The sequence below is a fragment of the Callospermophilus lateralis genome, chromosome 4, assembly GCF_048772815.1.
Source record: "Callospermophilus lateralis isolate mCalLat2 chromosome 4, mCalLat2.hap1, whole genome shotgun sequence".
Taxonomy (NCBI): Eukaryota; Metazoa; Chordata; class Mammalia; order Rodentia; family Sciuridae; genus Callospermophilus; species Callospermophilus lateralis.
Window position 1 is genome coordinate 14,819,473 of NC_135308.1, and position 22,972 is coordinate 14,842,444.

Below are 22,972 nucleotides of genomic sequence, written 5' to 3' on the forward strand. Positions count from 1 at the left end.
GTTTAACTCTCAGGGAACAATTGTATTCCCTCATCATCCAGTTCTTGGGGCCCTCAGCATCTCACTGTCACTCTGGAAGAGTGCACACACAGATAGGAGCGCAGTTAGAACTACCTACGGTTATTCACCCACGGGGGTACGTCATCATTATACGTTGTTAATAGCAACGCCAAACCTCAGATCTCAGCTTTCAGACTGGGGCCTTCCTCGCCAGCGAAGCCTTCTCTTTGATCACCTGGGAACAAGGACAGGCAACTATCTGGGAAGTGCAGGGGACACCTACTTGATCAGAGGTGTTCGATATTCTCTCTTCAGATTCTGTTTGGCTTCACACAAAGCCTTATGTAGTAGCTGCTCTCCTGTCGTCTGTTAACCTTAGCTGCTTCCAGTGCTGCTGCCGTCTTGTTTGGGTGCAGAACATTTGTCAGTGAATTGTATAAATATTTGCTTGATGCCCACTAATTACCCAGGTAAGCACAGAAGGCCACAGCCTTAAGGTTGTGGTCTTGGAAGAGAAAGCCTCTGAGTATTTGACCAACAGAAATTATTAGGGATGGTAGTAAAACTGGAGTTTTGAGAGGAAACTAGATTCTCCACGTCGGCAGGCAGATGGGGTTGGTGCAAGCTGCAGGCCTCACTAATTTCTTTCTGGGTTCCTGGATCACAAATCTGAAGGCTGGAATCCACAGGCAATAATGACAGGGAAGGGTGAACGGCATAGGATTTATTTAAGTGAGAAGAAATGCAACTCCTGAACTGTGGGAGGGGACCTGATAGTGTTGTGGGGATGGGGTCCTTCAGGAAACTGAGGGAGTCTGAAGGCCGCCCCCGCCCACCTTCAAACCCTGATCTTAAGATCAAGTCAGAAAGATTCCAGACGCGGCACTTAGAGTGACAGGCGTGAGTTTACTGAAGAGATAGGAAAAGGGAAAGGGGACACCACTCAGGTGACCAGTGGGTCCTCTCAGAGAAGAGAGGGATGGAGTGACTCTTCTGTGCTTCAGTTTTAATGGGAACTGAAGTTCCCAGAGAAGTTTCTAGAGAATTCCCAACCAGGCCCACCTCTTGACTTTTGGCTGACAGCAGGATGACATCAGACTCTCAACTCCGCACTGCCGTGGCAACTCTAGGTCACCTTGGCCCATGCTGACCCGTTCTAATTGGATTCCTAATCAGACATTTGTACAGGTTTTATGGTTAGGAGGAATTTTTCCTTTTCTTCTGGGGTCTGGTCAGTGAAAAGGGTCACCAAAGTCTGTCCCTTCAGGGCAACTTGGGTTCCTCTTATCAAGGTTATTCTCTGCCTGCATTTACCTTGGGGACAACAGACAGTTTGCAGAGGAATGTGACATCTCTTGTCAGGCAGGGCTGCAGGAAATTGTTTCTTAGAAAAGAGAACGTGTGTGTGGGGGAGGGGGCAGCACAGTGGGCCCCATTTTATAGAATTTCCCCCTTAACCCTGTGTTCTCTTCCCCCACATCCATCAGCAGGCCGTGGGATCTTCTTAGGGCTGTGGGGTGGGCTTTTTGGCTTTCGAGGCATCTCATCTCATTAGGCCGCTTATTTCTGATGGTCACGGGCAAAAGCTCCAAGGCAAACCCTTGGAGGCAGTTCTTGGGGTTTGGAGCAGCTGAGCCTGGACATCATGACAAGGCCCCTCAAGCAGGTCCTGCCATTGCTCTTGGCTCCACTTATTGTCCTGTGCTTGCCCTGGCCACTGCAAATCTCTCGGTGGACTTCCGGGAGAGGACACGTTGGCTCTTCTCTCCAGATCCCCACCCGGATGGGGATCCTTCTCCAGTGCTTCCCACAGCGGGGTGGCCATGTGGCATGACTCAGCATTTTCCCTCACAGGGAGGCTCTGGGGCCAGTCATCCTGAAGGAGTATGCCTCCCTCCAGGGCCTGACCCTCCCTGGCCACGGTGCTGAATGCTTTTGCCTAGACACTTAACAAAATGGGGGCGTCCTGTTCCACCGAATGGCGTCCGGTGGGGGGCGTGCGGGAGGGAGAGCGGCGTTGTTTGTTTCCATCACACACATTAAAATCGATGGTGTTTGCTCGTCTGGCGGAATGACAACTCATTCCCCTGGACAGGCTGGCTTCACAATTGCCCGTTCAAGGGGAAATCTGATAAGAAACAATAGCCTGGTCTTCGGGAGCATTAAACCGTTGTATTCTAATTTAAACTTCAGGCGCACCAACTGTCTGATTTGTCTTCTCCTTTAGTGTGTGTGTGTGTTTTTTTCGCCTCGCATTATTGATTTTTGATTCTTTCTTTTTTAAAAAAAGAAAGAGATCCTCAGAACCAACAGGCCTGATGAGAAAATTCAGTTATCACAGACCGTCTGAAAAGGCAGAGTCCGATGCACACGGCTTGGGCAACATTCAGACGTCAGGAAAGAAGGAATCGCCAGACACTTCCCAAGCCCTTGGGAGGGAAGAGGAAAGGGCAGAGCAGACCTGGGGCCTGGTTGTCCTGCTGCTGGGGACTTGTGGGCCATCTGGGGTGAGGCTAGTCATTGGGCTGTAAGAGGAAGTTTGCATTCGTTCTGCCCAAACGCACAGCTCAGAAGTGATAGTTTTCTATCAAAAAAAAAAAAAAAAAAAAAAAATTCTAGTTAAAAAAAAAAAAAACACCATGCAGAATAATAATAGTAACGATCAACACAATCCTGATGCTGGGTGAAGTGCTACCATTTTCCCTGTTCTTTCAATGCATTACTTTATTTAGAATCACGGAATTATAGATCATTGTGCAGGAAAGAATGGTAGAGAACAGCTAGTTCAAACCGTGCTTTTGGCAGACGAGGAAATTGCAGCCAAAAGACATGAGGTGGCTTGCTGAAACACTCACCCTCACCCCCAGAACAGCCCCGCGCAGGTGGCAGGACAAGCAGGTGTACTTGTGTATTTTCTAGACCTGCTATGTAGCAGACGCTCTGCTGGGCTCTGAGCATATCATGGTGAGCAAGGCAAAGCTGACCTTGGCCTTCACAGAGCCTAGAGGTCGGGGGAGGAGGCAGATAGGTAACTATTCCACATGGTATTGACCATGGCAGGTTACTTGCAGCCTCCCACAGACTAGGATAAACCAGAGACATTTCCTGGGCCATATGACATCTGTAGGAGGAGCATGTTACAAAGAGCTTGAGTTAGCCAGGTGAACCATGGGGCTGGAGCCTGGGCATGAGGTTAAAATAGGCAAGGAAAAGCTGATTCTCTCCCCAGACTTAGCTTCTGAGGGATGGGAAAGGGTCTATTCCAAGTGCTTTCAGCACAGTGACCACAGAGCCAAGAACAGTGCGATTCACTGTGTAGCACCTTTTGTGTTACAGTCATGACAGCTGTGGGCAGAGCATCTAAGTCATACCAAGAGGAAACTGAGTCATTGAAACAGCTCAGTGGCATCAGACAGTTGAGTAGAGCCTGGGTTGAGAACAGATTTGCTCTCTGAGGGACAGTTAAATAAAAGTGCAAAAAAGCTCCAAATCTGGGTTGGGTGGAAAAAAAAAAAGTCAGGCAAGTGAAACATCAAATTCTGGTTGGCTCAGGTATGAAGTGATTGTGGTTTGGGGTCCCTGTGCCATTCACAAGATTCACAAGAGGAGCATTAGGAGTTGGCAGGATTCAGAATATTAGAATTGCAAAGAAGAAACTTCGTGACCTTTGAGGATTTGTATATGAGTTTGGGACAGGATCCTGACCCTGTTTTTGCATACACATAGAATCTGCGGTTCTCCTAAGAGGCATTATGAAACCTTTAAAATAAAAGAAAATTTAAATAGAATCAATTTAAATCAATTTTACTTTAAAAAATTCATGCACGGTACTTTTAAGAAATGGGAAGAATGCAGAAATGAGCCATCTGTAGCCTCCCAGAGAGGCTATGAATCTTGCCTGTTTTGTATGCAGTGCAGGATTTAGGTGGATCGCCGCCCGGCAGGTAAGAGAGGACTTTGGCTAGGCTGTGAAGGGTGCAAGGCACCCTCCTTCCTCACCCTCACCTGCAGAAGCCCAGGAACAGGGCTTTCTCCCTGAAGCTTCCTGGATGTCGTCTCTGCCTTGGGATGCTGGAAGAGGAGAACTGGGAGATGTGTCACTGGGCCCATCCCCAATGCTGGGTTCCCTGGCCTTGTTTTTACATCATCTTACTTTTAAAGGGATATTTCAATTGTATGAGAACTTTCTCCCTGACCTTTCATCTTGGTGAAGTGGAGAACCCGGGGCTTTGCCTCCCAGCTCTCCTACTGGTTTCCTGTGCTGTGAGCAGTCTGCTGAAGTACCCCGGGTTTTGGATTAATAGTTAAGTGGAGAAAATGCCTTCTTCACAGTACTGCTGCAAAACTTGATTGGCTTAGGGGATGCAAAGTGTCTGAGACAGGGTGTGGCACACACTAAATGCATGGTACAAGTGTTATTTTTCCTACTTCCCATCTTGCAACGTTAACATGGAAATTTGGAAGACTTCCTATGGATAGATGAAGAAACCAAGCCCCAGAAAGGTATAGTCCCCCGGTATTGTCACACTAATCCTGTGTCTAGAGATGGGACTGGAAAAATAAGTTTTTCTAGCACTCTGGTCCATGGTTTTTCATCCAGCTTCTCTGCCTACTCTAACAGAGGGCTGGCGACTCTGTAGGTATCCACGCTGGTTTCCATTGGAAGCACTCATGGAGACATTCACTGGCAATCAGTTTTATTCTAAATTTTGGTTTCAAAGTTGTTTTTAAGATAACATCAAGAACTATTTCTGGAGGGTGGGGGAAGAGGTCATTTTCCAGATAACCTCTTCAAGCAAACAGAAGCACAGTGCTTGTAGGAGACCTGCAGTATGCAGCCAACAGGACTCTAGTACCCTAGGCTGGGGTTAATGTGAAGCCAGGACTCCAAGGCACAGCCCCAGCCCCAGGCTTCCAGGCCTGGAATATGAGGAAGATCCCAGGCAGGAAAACCTTCCAAGCAGGAACAGGAGTCTGGGTTCCTTTAGAAGTCTCCAGTAGTGGGCTGTCAGGGGGAAGTGGCTGAGGAAATTGTTGGAGTCAGGGTGGTTTGAGGGACATGAGTGGATTACCAGTAAGGAAACTTGGGACTCTATCATTAACAAACTGGGCCAAGCAACTTGACCTGCTTTATGTAAAACGTGCCTCATCATACCTACTCTGCCAACCTCAGAAAGTCAATTTTGAAATGAACGGGCAGGTAAAAGGGCTTTTGCAATGTGAAATTATGATGTATAGCTCTGTGGGGTATGGAAGTTGGGGTAGGGAACACACTGACCTTTGAAAAAAAGCCAATTCGAAAGGAGGCCAACCTTGGACAGTGTGGATGGGAATATATCACACTGTTGAGTAAGGGGAATATAGACTCAATCTTCAGGGTTTTAAGAAATTAATTACTCATGGATCCTGAGATGAAGCACATATGGCTATGTTCTCAAAGATACTGACAGATCAGATAGAGAAGTCTAAGTAAAGATATATTTTAATGCATTAGGGAGAAAGTTTATATTTGTTACCTAATGCTGTGTAATAAAGTGCCCCCCAAACTGAATATGTTTTAAAATTTTTTATTTGATCTTTTTAGTCATACATGACAGCAGAATGTGTTTTGACATGTTATATTTACATAGAGTATAACTTCCCATTTTTGTGGTTGCACATGATGTAGAGTGACACTGGTCTTGTATTCATATATGAACATAGAAAACGTATGTCCAATTCATTCTGTCTATCCTATTCCCATCCCTCTCCCTTCCCTTCTTTCCCTTCTTTTTTTTTAAAGAAAGAGAGAGAGAGAGAGAGAGAGAGATAATTTTAATATTTATTTTTTAGTATTTGGCGGACACAACATCTTTGTCTGTATGTGGTGCTGAGGATCGAACCCGGGCCGCACGCATGTCAGGTGAGCGCGCTACCGCTTGAGCCACATCCCCAGCACCCCCCTTCTTTCCCTTTTGTCTGATCTGAAGTATTTCTATCCTTCCCTTACCCATTATTGTGTGTTAGCATTCACATATCAGAGAGAACATTATGCCTTTGGATTTGGGGGATTGGCTTAATAGTCTCTAGTTCCATCCAATTACCGGCAAATGCTGTAATTTCATTCTTCTTTATGGCTGAGTAATATTCTGCTGTGTGTATGTACCATGTTTTCTTTATCCATCCATCTGTTGAAGGGCATCTAGGTTGGTTCCAAAGCTTAACTATTGTGAATTGAGTTACTATAATCATTGCTGTGGCCACATCACTATAATATGCTGATTTTAAGTCCTTTTGGTACTGACTGAGGAGCGGGATAGCTGGGTCAAATGGTGATTCCATTCCAAGGTTTCTGAGGAATCTCTATACTGCTTTCCAGATTGTTTATACCAATTTGTAGTCCCACCAGCAATGTATGAGTGTGACTTTTTCTCCACATCCTCCCCAACATTTATTGTTACTTGTATTCTTGATAATTGCCACTCTGACTGGAGTAAGATGAAATCTCAGCATAGTTTTAATTTCCATTCTCTAATTGCTAGAGATGTTTTATATTTTTCATATATTTGTTGAGCAATCACATTTCTTCTTTTGTGAAGTGTCTGTTCAGTTCCTTTGCCCATTTATTGAGTTATTTGGTTTTTTGAAAACTGAGTGTTTTAAACACCAATGAACTTTCATTATCTCTCACCTCTCTGTGAAGGAATAGGGGCCTTATCTGGGTGGTCCTGGCCCAGGGTCTCACACGGGTTGTAGTCGAGATGTTGGCCATGGTTACTGTCATCCAAAGATTTGGCCATGGCTGGAGGATTCACTGGAGAAAATGGCCCACGTGTAGGCTGGGGTTGCTGGGGTTGTTGGAGAAGGTCTCAGCATTTTCCCTGGATTGTCTTTCCCAGGCTGTCTGCGGGTCTTATGACATGGCTGTGGCTTCTCTGAGTGAGCCATCAAAGGGGACAAACTGGAAATTGTACTGTCTTTTATAACTTAGTCTTAGATGTCATACACTTTCACACTGGCATCCTGTTGACTCCACAGGTCAGCTTTAATCAGTGTGGGCAGAACTAGACAAAGACACAGATACTCTTGGACTGAGGACCCACTTGGAGGATGGCTTCCCCCACTGTTGTGGGATTATGAACAACGTACCTCAGGAGAACTGAGGGGGAATCTGCCTATCATACCTGGGCTTTGACGAAGCTTTGAATACAGAGAGAAGTGTGCTGGCTGGTGAGGGTGGGGAGCAGCACTTCAGCTGAGGGAAGTACACTCAAGGCAAAGAGCTCTGGAATGGACTGTCACGTCTGGGGTACTGTGAGCAGGGCATATGGCGGAAACTGTGCCTGGTGGCAGAAGGCAGGAAGAACCGCGCACACTGGGGCCATATTATAAAGACCTCAATTGCATTTGAATCCAAAATATATGGGGTTCTACCCTGGATGGCAGGGTGACATGATTTGCAGAATTTTAAGGAAGTTGACTGAAGAAACATGGGAGTGGACTCAGTTGGAGGAGAAACCTTGGATTATTGAAGAGCAAGGTGAAAGTGACAAGAGTCAACTTTAGAAAATGACAGTGAGGATGGAGGGAAAGGCCTCTTTGACAGCCAATTTTGGGGTTTGGGATGCCAGAAATCACTGAACTAGATCTTCTTTCTATAACTGGAAAAACATTGAGTAAGAGAGATGCTGCTCATTGAAGGAGAAGAAATTTAGGTATAGCTTTTTATGACATTTAGATTTCTAATCCCAAGGTAAAGGCAATGCCATGGTTGGACTGTGTTCTCCAAAGTCCATCAGTTGGATTCTCAATCTGCAATGCTGGTGTGGGGCAGTTGAGCTTCATGAGTGGTGACCGGGTCATGTGGGCTCTGCCTCTTAAATGAATCAATGTTGTTAGGACAGGACTGGCCGTTGTAAAAGCAGCACCCTCCTGCTCATCCCGGGGGTGTGCTTGCTCCCCCTGAACTTTCCATCATGGGATGTCCCGGTATGGAGGTTCGCCTCCCATGCTGTCACCTGGATAGGAGATTTCCCAGCCTCCAGAACCATGGGCCAAATAAATGTCTGCTCTTTGTAAGCTTCCCAGTTTCCAGTCTTGTCCGAGCAGCACAAAACAGAACAAAGAGACACACAGAAAGAAGTACGTGTGTGAAGAAGTCAGAGAGAAAACAAGGTGATTTGGGGAGGTACCGAGATCCTCCCCGTGACTTGGAGTAATCAATGATTAAAGGACTACAGGAAGCCTTTCCTGGTGCCATCGGCTGAGTCAGCCTCTCACAGCTCTGTCTTCAACTTGTCTTGGTGCATTATGGGTAGGTGTCCCTACTACTCACACTCCTGGTGAGCTCCTTCCAGAGGGCCCATCCCTCAGTCATTCCGCATTCCCTAAGATTGGTCTAAGTCCTGGTACACCCCAGGGGCTTGGGGGTGCTGATGGGAAAATGATGGAGAAATCCAGCCATGGTTCAGAGGTTGGGCTGGTTGCGTCTAAGGTTCATCTCAGAGCCAGTGGTTCTGGACTCCCATGAGGAGGGCAACTGGCTGAGGTGGAATGTGGGACAGAAGAAGCTCAGCAGAGTACAACAACTACAGTAAGGAAAGGGACCACCAGAACAGGCTTCAGAGTCCAGCTCTAGAACCTTCATGCCCTCACCCTGACTTCTCATTAAGTGAGAAATGATCATTCTAGAATACTCCCCAATACAGGCAGCCCCCAACTTAATACTGATTTAACTGCTGATTTTTTTTATTTTTATTTTACAAGACATTCAGTAGAAACTGTACATCAAATTTTGCATTTTGATCTTTTCCTGGGCTGGCAACCTGTGGTGTGATCATCTCTCAGGGTGCCCACCGGTAGGCAAATGCTAGTATTCTGAGCACGTCTAAGGCAGGCTGGGCGAAGCTATTAGTTCAGTAGGTCAGGCGTGCTAAATATATTTTTGACTTATCGTATGTTCAGTTTATGGTGTAAGTTGAGGAGCATTGGGGTTGTGCTGCCAGAAGGAAGAAAGGACAACCTGAGGGGAAAACCAAGTATAGGGGAGGGATCTGGGCCTTGGGGACCAGATTGAGGCCTTTGATTGTGGGGTGGGGGCAGGACTCACCCAGAGACAGGCTGCACAGCTCCCCAACGTCATCTTGGTGGGATGAGAGAGGGGCAGAAGACCCGAGGGTCCAAGAGCCCTGGGACCCAGGCTGAGGCTGCATGAGGCAGTGACAGCTGTGGGGCCAGGAGGGAGGCAGCTAATATGTATGTTAAGCATATGGAAATGAGAGCAAATAATGGAGCTGGGGAGACAAATATTGAACAGGGTCTCCGTCTGAGACTGAGCCAACATGGGGAAATGAGAGGTCGCTGGAGGAAATGAGCTGCAGAGAGAAAGGGGGCAGGGCAGAGGGAAGGGAGGCTGAGCCTAGGCTTCCAGGATGGCCCTGAGTCTCAGGTTTTGCTCCTAAGAGTCTGCACATGCCCAGTCAGTGCCAGGCAGCTGTGAGTGGTGCAGCTTGCCATCTTCATAGATGTCCCCCTGGTTTTTGTGCATTCGCCTTTTCTTAGCACCCTGTTCCATTTCAGGGAGTCTTCTTGGGTCCCCCAACCCTGATCCTGTCTCAGATGAGACATGTCCACCCCACTCTCTCCCTTGGGTTATAGGGACTGGAGGTCTGTATGGCTCAGAATGTCCCTATAGCAGAGGCTTGGGGGCGGCAGCCTGGGGGGAGGATGGGAAGGGGTTGCTGAGTTTGCACAGCGGCCAGTCTGTTCACCTAGGGGTCGTGCTCAGACTTCACTGTGCGAGAATGGGATGGGCTGGGCTTCAGAGCCAAACTTCCTCTATTCTAGAAGAAACAAGTAAAATGGCAGTGCTGCCCAAACCACGGGAAAGGCCAGTTGGCAGCTAGGGGAGGAGTATCCTGTCAGAGAGCATCTAGCTCAGAGCCAGGTAATTGCTGGAACCCTGGGGGACAGAGCAGTGTGTGTCAGAGTCGGGGGGGCCAGCTCTGATCTGGACAAGGGGAAGCTCTGCCACCCCAATGGAGCACTGTTTTCTCTATTGTTCCTACAATCCAATAGTTTCTGTGACCTCTGGAGGCGAGCATGGAGGTAGGGGACATGGTGGGCAGGAGCTGAAGTCCACCAAGGCTTTCCTGCATGTCCCCATGCCCAGGAGCAACCCCTAAGGACAGTCAATGCCACCTGACTGGCCTTATTCATCAGATCCAGGTCTGCATAAAATACTTGCATCGTGGGAGCTGCAACTCAGGACGGAGGAGTCTTCAGGAGGTCACAGGGTCAGAGCAGACAGCAAGTCAGGGTGCTTGGAAATCAGGGCGTGGCCTGGGGTCCTGGGAGTCAGAAACATGGACCTAGAAAGGAAAGTGCAGCCTCCAAATAATGGGCCCACTTCAATGTTTGTCCAAAGCCATTGAGGAAAGGCAGCTTTGGTCCACGTTCCCAATGGGGGCTGTGCCCCTGCAGGGCTATCAGGCCTCAGTGAAAATGCCGAGGACCTCCAGGTCCCTGTCCCCCCAGCGGGGGCCTCACAAAGTTTCTCATTTTTCAGTTTCATGGTTCTATCCCATGTTAGAAAAAATGTAGATCAATCTCAACTCCATTAACTGCAGAACGTTTATTGTATCCTCTGGTAGGTTCTTCTCACAGGGGAGAATCACATCATACGTACATCACTACTTCTGTCTGGGAGGCAGACTCATCCACAAGTGGCTGAGACCAAATTGAATAAGCACTAACGTGTAAGTTTAAAATGGGAGCAGGCTGGGGAGGACGGAGTTAACTGGGTTCCAGGCAGGTGCGGAGGGCACCTGATATAAGAAAGGCCTGACTGTCAAGGGAGACTTCCAGATAGAGAAAGGGAAGGGTCTGCAGACTGAGGAAAGGAATGAATGGAGGGATGGAGAGGGAGAGAAACCATGTAAACTCATCCCTGCAGCTTGGTGGGTGCCAGGAATGAGGACACAGAGATAGAGCCCAGTGGTCTTTGTGTGGTAGGATCTCGGATTAGGTCCACGTTGAAGACATGGTACAGCACAGGTGAGTTATGAAACCCAGAATGAAAAATACCCTGCCTGACCAGCACACCTGGCCTCTCTGAAGGGAGCCAGATTCATCAGGCCGACCTGTTACAGATTGCTGTGGCTTAGCTATAATTTGAGTGTGTCTACAAAGATGCGTGGGTTGGAGGCCAGCTCTTGAACATGCTCTCAGAGCTCTGGACTTTTGAGAAGTGAGCCCCTAGGGAGATGGTTTGGTGCATTGACCTCAGAAGAGACCCATGTTGGTCTCATGGGGTGAGTTCTCCTGAGAGTGGGTTGTCATAAAAGAGCAAACCTGACTTCCTGTCATCTCCCTCTGCCTGAGCTGCTGACATGACACCACCCTCCATGATATGATACAACCAAGGGAGCCTCACCAGATCCAAAATCAATGGGGCTGCCTGATCTGGGACTTTCAGCTAAAACTTGTGAGTGAAACAAACCTCTCTCTTTTAAATATTTTATGACTTAAGGTATTTGTCACAGCAAGAGAAAACTAATACAGAGACTGTTCATTTCTTCAAGGACACAGGAACTGTGATTATACAGCTATTACCTGGTGAGCCCAGGTGCCAATTTATGTCCCTATCCAGGAAAAGGAAACTAAGGGGACTGAGAAGAAGTCTATAATCCATTTAGATGAGTTAATTTACACAGGGCACTCAGCAAGTGACTGGAACCTACTAAGTGTTCAGTAAAGGCTACTGCTGTTATAACTGAATCTTCATCAGAACTGGGTGGAATAGGTTTTGTGGCCCCCATGACTGAAACTCAAATTACCTTATTATTCCAAGATTTTGTAGGTAGCTATTGGAGGTCTAGCCTTGGAACTGGTTTGATTTTAAAGCCTTGTCTGTTGCCAGGGAAATGTAGTGACCAGGTGAGGACAAGGATTCTTGGATCTTGACCAATGGGCACTGGGACAGTCCAGGTGCCAGGCTAGAGAGGTTAGGAGGAGTTGCTCATCCATAAGATTTTCATCACTCACTTCTGCAAATCAGAACTGAATGGTCCTTGTAAGCCCCTTCATGAGGAAGCCATGCCCACCATGGGTCAGGGAGCTTCCTGAGAATCCAGCGAAGGATCATGCCTGCAAGCACCACCTCTCTGCTCTCTGCAAGAGGTACCTCCTGGGTTTCCTGACCCCGGATGGCGTCAGGGTGGATTCTACCCTGACATGTAACAATAAACAATTGTGTATTTCTTTTTCTTTCTCCCTGAGACAACACTCCTGCCCCTACTTTCTTCTCTGCCTGAGGCTGAGGCCACAGGGTCATTACTGGAAGCCACCTAAGCCCTATCTTACTTACAACCAAACCCCCAGCCGACATTCTTTGCCAACTCTGCCTTAAGGACCAACTGAGAGAATTCAGTATCAAAGTGATCATGCTGCAAACATTACTCTGATCTTCTGCCCTGGCTCAGAGATGATTTGTAGTAGTTTCTAAGGCCAAACCCCCATTGGTATACAGGTGCACCTGACTCGAAACATTTATCTGGACCATTTTTCTGTCAGCTATTGGCTCAGGGGTGCATCTCCATCTTGCTTTCTTTACCCATCTTTGAGTAATGGTGACGTCTTATCTTCACCTTCCCATACCCCACCCTATGAACCCTATCACAGGTTCCCCACCTGTCTCTACATTACTGGCCATGGACCTGACTGTGTCTTCCTGCATATCTCTTTGGACCACACCCGCCAGACAGACCGTCTCTTCTTGTCTGAGCTTTGGTTTGGGTCTACAGATCTCTGATTCTCCTGTTCTCAATCTCAGCCAACAGCAGGAACCTTCGTGCCACGGCAGGTGGGACTCCCTGCGCTGGTGGACACTGACTGATTTGGAGCCCTATTAAAAATTTAAATTTTAAATCCCAAGTGATCCAAGCACACATTTTAGGGAAACTTGAGCAAACTTCATATTCCACCAATATTTGCAAAGTAAGAGAGAGAGTCAAGTCATTATAAAATGATATCCTATTAGCTTACATAAATGAAAACAGCGTAGCACGGAGCGGTTCCTCTGAGCCCAGACATGGCTGCGGCTGGCCTGGCAGAGCTGCCTGGTACCTGGTCTGTGCAGGTCTGTGCAGAGCTCACTTTGAGCAGTTTCTAGGCAGCAGCAGCAAACAGTTCCGCCAGGCTGGAGGCAGGAGAAAGTGGGAAGCAGCAGGTGGGCTGTCTTGCTGTGACTCTCAATCACTGGGCTCCTGACAGGGACCAGAGATGCAACCTGGAGTGAAGGATGTAGTTCTGCCAGTCAGGGCCAAGTGCATCTGAGACTGTCAGACATGGAAACACCTAACATCCTGGTTTCACGGTCTTCTCCTTCCACGCCCAGTCCTTCCACCCTTCCGCTGCCTTTGATTTTGATTTATGACGACTTCCTCCTTTCCTTCACAGGGCTATTTTAACCTGATCCCATCCTAGAACAGACATATTGACAATAAGATCCAATTGGGATATAGAAGACTAAGATTTTCCTACCCCTGCCCAGGGCTGCACAGCTTTTGGCTTCCCCATGAAGGCCTGGGCTCATTTATCACCACTCTCTGCAACTTCTACGGAAGACCCTCCAGCTATCTTTAGAGTTCCAGCTACAGAGCCTGCCTTGGCTCAGGTGAGACTGGCAAGCAGTTGAAATGACATTCAGCTGGTAATGGTGGCCTTGGGGACTGAGTAGAGAAAGGGTGTCTCCATTTACCAGAGAGCTCTGTGGTAGAACTTTCCCTGGGAATTTAGGGGCACAAATCTGTATAAGAACATCTGCCATCCTACACACAATCCACCCATAGATACGCTCAGATATCTGCCATGGCCCTGAATTTCCTTTATTGGAGTCACTCATCAGTCTCAGCAAGTCAAAGCTGGATGCAATTTGGAGGTCTTTGATCACAATCATTCTCACTCCTTGTCTGCTCAAAGACCCCTTTGAGAACCCTATGGAAAAGTCACCAACTATTTCCCCAGGTGAGTGTGTATGTCCACAACGCACGTGAATCCTCACGTATGATTTGTAGGGAATCTGTGAATCCTCAAGATCCATTCATGGGGTCCCAGATTAGCACTCCTTGGTCTATCTCTACTCGACATTTCTTAGAGAAGGCAACAGAGAAGCAGAGCTGCTAAGTACCTGGCCCAGGTCACCCAGCCCAGTTATAATAGCTGAACCCCAGATATACCCAACACTTCCTCCTTCAAATGCTTGTGTTTCTCCAAGTCTTCCTTCAATGCTTGAGCCTTTTACAGTCCTCCTGTTTGTCCTCTGAGAAGGCCAGTGCTCCAGGCTAGCAGGAGTGGGGAGACAGCAGGCTGAGGGAAAGGCGGAGGAAGATGCTGTCCACTCTGATCCCAAAGAAGCAGCAATGAGGGGCTGTAAAGCACGTGGCTTTACGGGTTAATTAATGAATCATTCTCTGAGACTCAAATGTTTTCATCTCCAAAATGGAGGTGTTGGCAACACCCATGATGAGGAGACAAAGCACACAGGAAGGGTCAGCCGGTGACCACCATCTCCAGGCTTCACCGTGTTCTGGGGAAGGCCTCAGCAGCCGGGTCCCTCTCCTGCCACTGGACATGGCTGTGAGCCAGAGGTGCAGGGGGCTCACTTGATGCTTCTCCTGTGATGGTTCTCAGGCAGCTCAGCCCTCTTCCTGGCTGACCCCGAGTCTTAGGGCTCCTCAGGAAATATGATGCCAGCAGCAGAGAAGTTTGGGCCTTAAGTAACTGCCTCCCCTCACAAGGTTAGCCACTGTCACTCCTCCACCCCTCTGGCTGCCAGTCTCAGGAGCTCAGGCTGCCAGCTGCAAGGCCAGCTTGCCCCCTGCTGGCCGCCCAGCCCTGGAAAGCCCTGGGCCTTGGCCAAGCAGCTTCCCTGCTGAGGAACTGGGAAATCAGCAGCCAGCCTTCAGCCACAGCTGGAGTCCGGGCAGAACAGGACTAGGGGCTACAGTACCCCCCCCTCCACCAGGCTGTACGTCAGGGGGAAAGCCGTGTTCCTCGGGGTGGACCTGCAAAACACTCCCTCCTTGCAAGATGCAGCTGAAAACTCTTCCCAAGAGCAGCTTGATGACTGAGAAATGAGAAAGAGTGCGTGGTGGTTTGGGGGGGGGGGGGGGCGTCCTGCAAAGAGAAGGGGAGGGGGTTCAGGGGAAAGGCACAAGTTACATACTGACCTCAGTTTCCTGGGTGTGTTCCCCCACCACCACACCACACACACATGAGAGACAGATAAAAAGACACAGCAATAGACACAGAGAGAGGCAGGGACAAACAGAGCAAATAGGAATAGAGACAGAGGCAGAGACCCAGGGATGGGGAGAAGGAGCCGGAGAGCAGGAGCAGGAGACAGAACACATGTCCTTGTTTAGCACAATCCAGCAGCTCCCCTTCAGGGGCTGAGATCACATCTGAGATGCAGCCTGGGGCTTTGGAAATCACCCAGGTGCCCACTGCAGGACACAAAGGCTACAGCAGTGCCGGCAGCCGCTGAGCGGGTGAGCTGAGATGCTCAGGCCCTCAGCGCCCCCTCAGTATCCCGGCTCCCAGATGAAGGGACCTAAGCAAGCGCATCTCTTATCTTTCCTGCACAGTGAAATCCCCCCACACGGAGCACAAACAGAATCCATCCCTGCACGCCTGGGCTGCCCCTTTCCCAGTTAGAGCCGCTGCTAGCCTTTCAATTCCGTCTTAAGATGCGATGGATACAAATTGCAAAGGTTTGGTCAGCTTTTGAGCGGAAAGCAAATTTTATCGCAGGGGAAGGGGGAAGTGGGGAGGTGGCGGGAAGCAGAGGGAAAAAAGCTGAAATAGAAAAATTGCTGAAAAGCCTCCTGCAGCCTGTCAGGAGTATTAACTTAGGATGATGTAGGAGAAACGACTAAGTGGTTTTTGTGTCAGCTACACTGAATCAAACTTGTTCAAATATATGCGTGTGAGTGTGCGTGGCAGCCAGCAGAGCCCACCTCAGAAATGGAAAACAGCCTCTTAGTTTTAAGGGTTTCTTATGTTTTGCAAATAAGAGAAAAGCTATGCATAAATTAGATTAGAAAGGACAGGCGGGGTGTGGAAGGCTGTCGTCTCAGGTTTCTGCAGGACGGATGGAGGGACTGAGAGGCCAGGGCTCTGGCTCCTGAGACCCCACACCCATCTTCCTCAGTAAAAGGGAGCTGGGGAGAAGCGGTGTTCATGGAGCTGCGGGGCACATGGGCAGTGAGAGGTCAGGCCTTCCTTGGGTGTGAAAATAGGTCAGACGCCCAGGAAAGAGGAATGGAATGTTCCCTAATACCTGTAGAAAGTTTCACCCCAAATTCCAGAGGCCTCACCCCAATCCTCCATCTCCCTGCTCCCTGAGGAGCAGGTACGTCCTGGGGCAGCGTGCTAGGTGTCCAAGGGCACTAGACCTTTAGCACCGGGCAGCTGACCTGCGGCAGTTGCCCCCTCATTCAGTGCTTGCTGCATGGCAGACATTTGTCATCAATTCAGTAATTTATTTAAAAAAAAAAAAACATTTAGGAAACACATACAATAGACACCCCAGCATTATTTTAAATGCTTTACAAATAATGAATTACTAACCATCGCCATTATTGTAAGGTAGATGCTATTGTAAATCATCATCTTACAGAGAAGGAAAATAAAGACCAAGGAGATTGACTTTCTCAGCCACACCCTCTAGGGTGACAGGTGAGGACCATACCTTTGTGGAATCCTCTCTCCTGGAGCACAGGGGAACTTCCGACTTGCTTCTAACCAATAAAATAGAGCAGAAGTGATGGGCATTCCTCCGGGATCATGCTGTTACATAAGACTGGGGAGTCTGGAGAGGCGCCATGTGTGGGAAGGGCCACATGAGAGGAAAGTGGGGTGACCTTTAGGAGCTGAGGGTGTTGGTTCGGCAGCTACCAGTAACTAAGTCCTGCCAGCAAGTCTGCAGCTTGGGAGAGGACCCTGAGCTCTGGATGGGGTAGAGACCCTGGCGGACACCGTGACTCCATCTGGTGAGACACTGAGCAGGGCACATGGCAAAGTCATGCCTGGACTTCTGGCCCACAGACACCGTGAGCTAATAAACATGGGCTGTTCTAATCCCTAGGTGCGTGGCATTTGTCACATGGCACTAGACACCCAATGCAGTGACAGAGCTGTGGCTTCCCTGCTCCCTGCGTCTCTGGGGGAGCCGTTACTTCCCAGCGTCCACACAGCAGCTCTGGACGCCAGGTTCTTTTGTCCCCCTGGATGGCTGAGGAAACAGGCTGGGCGTGAGTGGACCACCACGGCAGCCACTCAGGGCGTGGTCGGGATTCCAGGCTTCCACAGCGTTCTCACCTTGTTCTTCGGCTCCCGGGCTGCGGCCCCCTCTGCATCCGATGACGGCTCCGTCACCTCCCTCTGAAAGCTGCTCGCCAGCGTGGGATGTTCTCACTCACTTTTCCTCCTACCTTCCTTCTTCTCCTTGGGCTTTTTGGGCCGGTTCCTTCTCCTCACCCTGCTCTGTCTTCCTCTCTTTATGCCTCGCTTCCTGAGTCCTCCAGTTCCCCAGGCGCCCCCACTTACAGCCTCTCATCCAGGCCTCTGTCAGGGCCTAGTGCGCACCAGACCCTGAGCTGGGCCTGGAGGGTGGGAGGCGGCTCCTTCTGTCCAAGCTTCCCTTTTATGTCCTCACTTCTTTCCTTTCCCGTCACTCACGCCACGTCTTGCTCTTGGCATCCTCAAGGCTGGTCCAGAAGGTTAACCATCCAGGTCGGAAGGTTCTGCCCCTCCTTGGAATGATGTGGGGGGGGTGTCCGACCAGGGTGGCTCAAGAGCTGCTGTCATTCTTTCTGCTGGCCTGTCACTCAGAGATGGCCCCTCCCAGCCCCTTTCCCCAAATTCACATGGTAGCCAGCACTGCTCCCCCAAAGAGGGCCCAGACCCTACCAGGACCCTTCCCCCACAGTTCTTCATGTTTAGCATCCGGTCCTAGCACATGACATTATCTTAGCCGAACTGCTGTCCAAGCGCCAATCACCAAAAGCTGACAGCCTGGAGGGGTGCCCAGGGAAAGGCTGCCTCTCCGCTCACCTCCTCCATCTGGCCCCTCTCAGACAGAAGCGGGGAAGATGGTCAGTGAAGAAATGGTCCCTGGCACCTTCGTCAGGAGGTGGGTAAACCATGCCAGGATTGCTTGTCCCCTGGCCAGAGGATGGGTGGCATAGTGCCCAGGAGCTTTTGAGGGCCCTTGTAATGATACGAGACAATGAAACCCCTCTCAGCCTTGGATGCTTTGCAGTTTACCTTGTCCCTTACCAGCCTGGGCCCTCACCACAGCATTCCAGCCAGTTCTCAGTGCCTTGCTTGTACATGCATTCACACGCGCACACACGTGTGCCCCCATGCACACACACACACACACATACACACAAATGCATGCACATATGTGTTTGCCACCTACACATACACACAAGCACATGTACACACCTTCGTGCATCCTCCCACACATGAATCAACATGCATATGCTCAGTCATATGCTCACCCATGCAAGCACACATATATGGGCACACACATACACACATGCACTCACAGAAATGCCCACACACAAACAATACACACAGGCGCACGCACGCATGCTTCCCTGTGCACACGGGCACACACATGTGTCAGGCCCAGAGCCCAACCTTTTGTTTCCTTGCTAATATTTCTGCATAAGCTTTAGATACTCCAGCTCCCTTCTGAGAACTTTTCCTCTGCACCTGAAGCTCAAGCCTCCTTAATTTGATACTGTCTTCTATGCTCTGATCAATGTACATAGAATAAAAACACCAACCGCAACACAAAGGCCTTATAAAGATCAATGGAGACTGTGGGTGTGAATGTGTTTCTGGGTGTAAAGGGCTGAACAAGTTAAATGCAGCCACGTGCCCTGGCTGAGCTCGTTCATTGGCTGTTTGCACAGCAGGTGAGATGAGGGTCAGGGCTGCCATTTACACACTAGTTCTGCACTAGGGCTTGTATAAATGACTGATTTTTTTTTTCTTCTCTTAGATCCCAGGAGGTTCACTCCTCTGCATCTGATCTTGCTGTTGTGGCTGGGCGTGGGACCAAAAGAGCCAGGCAGCCATGGTGAGGAGGATGGTGGAGACAAGTAGCACTTCTCCACGTGAGTTCCAGCAGGGGAGGAGGGCGCAGCTGCTTCAGAAGCTGGTCTTTGCCTGTCTAGGTCTAAATGGTTCTGCTTAGGAGTCTGGGGTCCCAGTGTGAGATGCCAGCCACCTACCCACCTGGCTCGCTCAGAGCAGGGTTTGCCTTGGCACTCTGGGAGCTCCCCGTGGATGCTATGGACAGAGACCAGGCAGAGCAGGTGTCCCCTGTCAGGTCTATGGGGGCATTGAGCCAGCACAATCAGGACAGAGGCTCTCCAGCTGCCACCTCCTTCAGGCCTGAAACTGTTCCTGCGTCCATGAATGGTGCCTCTAGGAATTCTCTGACACTATAGGGAAGACTTTCAGGGGCACTAAGATGGAGTGGTGGGGGCACTGACTATGGCCATTTGAGGATTAATGTTGACAGGACCCTTCTACCTGCAGGAGGTAAAGCTGTAGACATTCAGTTGTAGATTTTTACCATTTCTAGTGATCCCCCAAAGGAAGCTGTGCTGAAGACTGAGATTCTGAATCTGAAGACCTACGAAGACTTGGGCTCCGCTTCCTGTCTGTCAACTTATAACGTTCTGGCCTATGACATCATTGTTGTTTTTTTTTTGACACCAAGATAACCTAAAATCCAGACTCAGGACCAGTGGAATCTATCTTCAAACATCTATCCAGCACCCCTAATGTTCCCAGAGCTGCCCATACTGCAAGAAGCACAGGAGGGTCTTCCTTCCCTGCGTACCACTGAGAAGCGGGAAGCTGAGTGCAAATTGGAAGAAGGTACCCCCTCGGGCCAGAAAAATGGCAAAATCATGCCCCCAATTACAAAAAGCCTCTACTTGGAGCCAAGAATTAAACAAAGGGATCATGCATTTTCGGTCTCTGCCCTGCCTTTTGTTGGACTCACATTGCACAGAGATAAAAATCCTACTCCTCTCACAGGGATCTCCCACTCTACTTACTGGGGGGCATGAGACAGACAGAAAGGCACTTGCACCTGGCTGCCCTGCTGCTTGCAGAGGTTGTGTGTGATGAGGGCTGGGGGTCCAGCTGCCAGCCTTCTGGAGGGGGATGGAGGCCGAGGATGCCTTGAAGATTGGGAAAGGTAAGGACTGAGAGTCGGCCTTGCTGGGTATTTTTTTTTTTTTCCTTCACATCAGAAAGAAAACAATCACTCTCCTAAAAACTTCAGAAATGCTAGACTGGTTCTGGGCTCAAGAGCTCAGGATTCTGTCTTCTGTAGATACCTGCTTAGAAAATGGGTGAAATATCAAGGGAGTCAGAGTCCACGAAACTGACAGCAGCAGATAAGGGTTGTATCTTGAACTTCTCCTAGGAATGGCATTGCGATGCCATAGCAACAATGCTGAAATAATAAAAAACCAGAACGTCTACCATCATTTGTGATATTCGTAGAGTACTTGCTACTTTCCAGGCAAGTGTGCTGTATGTATTGCATATGATATCTCATTTAAGGCTCCTGACACGCTTCCAAGGTATATATTAGGTTTTCCAATTTAGTAAACAAGTAAACAGGCTCAGAGTAAAAAAAAAATGCTGAGAAAATGAGCCCTTATACGGCGTTCACCCTGTGCCAGGCACCGTTATATTTTTACATCATTATATTTTTATTTAATCCTCAGAGCAACCGTATGAAGTAGGTGTGCTATTTTTTCCCTATTTTATAGAAAACAGGAAAAAACGTGGTAAAGAGGATGTCAAATTACTTGCCTAAGGTAAAATAACAAATAAATAATAAACTCAAGGTCTCAGACCTGGCAAATGAAAACCCCAATTCAAAACTAAGCTGGTGCCTTTTCCAAAGCTCAGGTTCTCAGGTCCTGATATAGGGCACCACAGCTTCAAGTTTTCACCAAAAGAGTCTTAGCAGCAGAGGCATGAACACATACCCCAGGGGGCTGGGAGTGTTGCCTCAGGCAGCTAGCTGTCAGTGTGAAGTTTCTTTGAAGCCCTGTGTTTTATCTTGGAGAAATTTTGTGAATTTTGCATTCTACTTCATAATTTCATGTTTTTAACATGAAAATGTTGTTTTGATTTGGGCTATTGTTGCCAAAACTTTGAGGAGGATGCAGGAAGAAGCCACCCTCTGCTCACCCCATGCTTACCTCCTAAGTGCCCCCAAGTTTCCCGTGCCCCATTGTGAAAATGGTGGAGGTAGAAAGAGAGTGGGTTACAGAATCTGCCAGATCGGAGCTCAGATCCTGGCTCCATTTGCCACTATGTGTTGTGACCTGGTCTCTGAGCCACAGCCTTTTCAGATCCCTAAGTCATAGCTAATGACATAAGCCTGTCAGGTCACATTCTGTAGTGAAGTGAGGCACCTTGTTCTTTGGAGGACCTCAAAAAATGGTCCTATTCCAAGTGGCTATTTATGGCTAATCCTGCCTTCATCACCCAGGAACTAGCCCAGGTCCATTACTGGGTTGAGCAGATCATCTCTGGGCTTCTGTTTTTGCTTTGGGGGGTCATGGAGTTGCTGCTCAATCTCCTGCAGGGAGGAACTCTGTATGCATTTTATGTTTCCAATATACCTACTGTATCCATGAGGCCTAGATGGGATTGGGGTCTCTCTCTCTCTTTCCCCCCACATTTAGATCATCTCTTGGCTAAGACAAGGACTTGTTTCCTATTGACTGGTGCTCAGAAGAAAGACCAGCTTGAAGTGAATGGATAATATACATATATTCATATTACATTCAGATATATTCATGTCATATACATGATATATTTAAACCTCTGTACAAACATTTTCCAAAACCCACTGAATATCCAACCAAAATTTGAGCAGAGAGGAGACTCTGTTGACCAGGTGGGTCCAGTAGGGGCCAAAAAGAGGTTCTATTGTCATTTTGTCAACTTTACATCTGCAAGAAAAATCAGTTAACCATGCTGATTTATTCTATTTATTTTTATTTTCCTCATTTGTAAAGTAACACTAATGTGGCAAAATATGATCTTTAGGAATGGCTTATGTACATTATGATGGCCATTATAAAAATCAATAGAAAATAACAATAATGAATGTTGGTGAGGATGTGGAGAAATTGGGGCATTTTATGCATGGTTGATGAGAATGCAAAATGATACAGCCACTGTGAAAAAACACTGTGGAATTCCTCAAACAGCTAAACATAGAGCCACCATATGATCCAGCAATTTTACTTCTAGGTATATACTAAAAAGAATTCATAACAGCGACTCCAACAGGGACTTGTGCACCAATTGTTCATAGCAGCATTATTCATGATAGCCCAAAGGTGGAAACAGCCAGAATGCCCATTAACAGATGAGTGGATAAATAAAATGTGGCACATGCATACAATAGAGTGTTATTCAGACTTAGAAATAAATGAAATTCTGAGATATGCTACAACATGGATGAACCTTGAAAACATTATGCTAAGTAAAATAAGTCAGAAATATTTAAATCATCCCTTGGGTGAGAAAAGGATTTATTTATTGCTAAGTAAAATAAGCCACAGATATTATATGATTCTACTTATATGATATACACAGAGCAGTTAGATTCATAGAGGCAGAAGTAGAATCGTAGTTGCCAGGATCTGGAGGAAAGGGAATGGAGAGTTCCAGTTTAATGGGCAGAGGATTTCAGTTTGGGATGGTGAAAAATTCTGGACATTGATAGTGATGATGGTTACAAAGCAATGTGAATGTATAATAGTTCTTCTCTAACCTGTAGTTTTGCTCAGTTGCCCAATGGTTTGAACCTGGCCAGAAATATTTAGTGATAACATCCAGAAATAAACAGTTTATTAATTTTAAATTG